General features: G+C 39.5%; 1 long non-coding RNA gene across 1 annotated transcript; it reads left to right on the top strand.

The window, feature by feature from the left end:
- Positions 1–869, top strand: LOC139027239 (uncharacterized). The gene is made up of 3 exons (XR_011479297.1): positions 1–113; positions 411–517; positions 769–869. It is a non-coding gene; the product is annotated as an uncharacterized lncRNA (long non-coding RNA).
- The last annotated feature ends 665 nt before the right edge of the window (positions 870–1534 follow it).

Raw genomic sequence — 1534 nt, forward strand, 5'->3', positions numbered from 1 at the left:
AGGAATCCGAGAAGAGAGGTTTGATGGAAAAAATTCACATGGTTCAAGAGACTGTCATCACTGTCCAAAACCTTGTTGGAGGAAATCGCATGCTTCGGGGAGAGAATTAAGAAGTGAGCATTTTAGTCTGAATTAGACATTTATTATTTTAATTGTCCATAAATGTTGATTTGACACGGTGTTGTGGTTTTTGAACATGTATTTATTTAATTGTCCATCCATTTAATTCTGTACATGGTTCTGGTTTGTGCATGTCAATTATTATGTTTTTCAATGAAATATAGAATAAATTAGATAGTTTTGTTATATTCCTGCAATAATGTTTTATCACCGTTTCTCTAACTCAATAATATGAATATGTATTGTTCTTTCTACTCAATATGAATATGTATTTGTGTCCTCTTCCTCAGCACCTTTAACTGGTCAGTACCGTTCCTCTCCAACTTAGCCTCCTGATCCTGGTGACAGTAACAGTTCTGACATACTTCAATCCTGTACGATATACTTCTAGTATGGGGTAAGGGCATGTTTCTTTAAGATATCTAGCAACGTTCTGTCCATTTCCCATGTCAATTGATTTCATGAGGTCATCATATCAAATACACCAAAACACTACAGGATCATACCTGCCTGCTGAAAGGCTGGAAAGTAATTACACACATGTATTGACAACTTGTTCCTTTTTATTGATTATAGCTGCACAGATCCACCCAGATACTGGTTTATACAGACTGTTTTATTTAGCTTCTCCCGAATGTCTGTTTTCAGGAATTAATAAATTCACCAAGAAAATTCGGGCCCCGTACGCCATCGACAACAATGAGGTGTTTGATTTTCCTGAGGAGAGTTCCTTCAGATGTCCACAAGGTAAGTGTCTATAGAAGGTTAAAGGGCAATCCCACCACTTTTCAACAGATAAAACAGTGATTTAGGAAGACTGTGAGACTGCCGGGGAGCCGGATAATGCTCTTCCTGCCTGGAAGTTATCACATGTCAATGTAGAAACTCTGCATGAGAAGTCACACCCTGCATCTGTGATGATGTCATCCGGTGCACTTTTAAAGGACCTTTTCTTCTTATGTTTGTAACTACAGAACAAGAAATGTGTCGTTATTCACATATGTAGACACTGTTGTGGTGCTGGACATAATGAAGAGGAGTTTAAAAAGGGGTGGAATTACTTTTCAGGGTTATAGCCTAACCTTAGATCAGATTCAGGAAGCCCAGTAGACCTCTAGATCAGATTCAGGAAGCCCAGTAAACCTCTAGTCTTTCAGCGCTGCTTTCTGCTGAAATATCCCTCAGGTTGTTTCTAGTGTTACCTGGTTGTTACCTGTGTAATTATAGCGCCGGTCTAATTTCTGTTATGATGTTTCCTCCCTAACATCCCTTGTGGATTATACTAGGTGTTAGGGTTCAGGTGCCTTTCAGTTGCCGGGCGAAGACACCACAGAGTTGATCCCTCTGTGACTATTGTCACCACAGAGTTGATCCCTCTGTGACTATTGTCACCACAGAGTTGATAACATCTGTG

Source organism: Salvelinus sp. IW2-2015, unplaced genomic scaffold (assembly GCF_002910315.2).
Source record: "Salvelinus sp. IW2-2015 unplaced genomic scaffold, ASM291031v2 Un_scaffold8629, whole genome shotgun sequence".
Classification (NCBI taxonomy): domain Eukaryota; kingdom Metazoa; phylum Chordata; class Actinopteri; order Salmoniformes; family Salmonidae; genus Salvelinus; species Salvelinus sp. IW2-2015.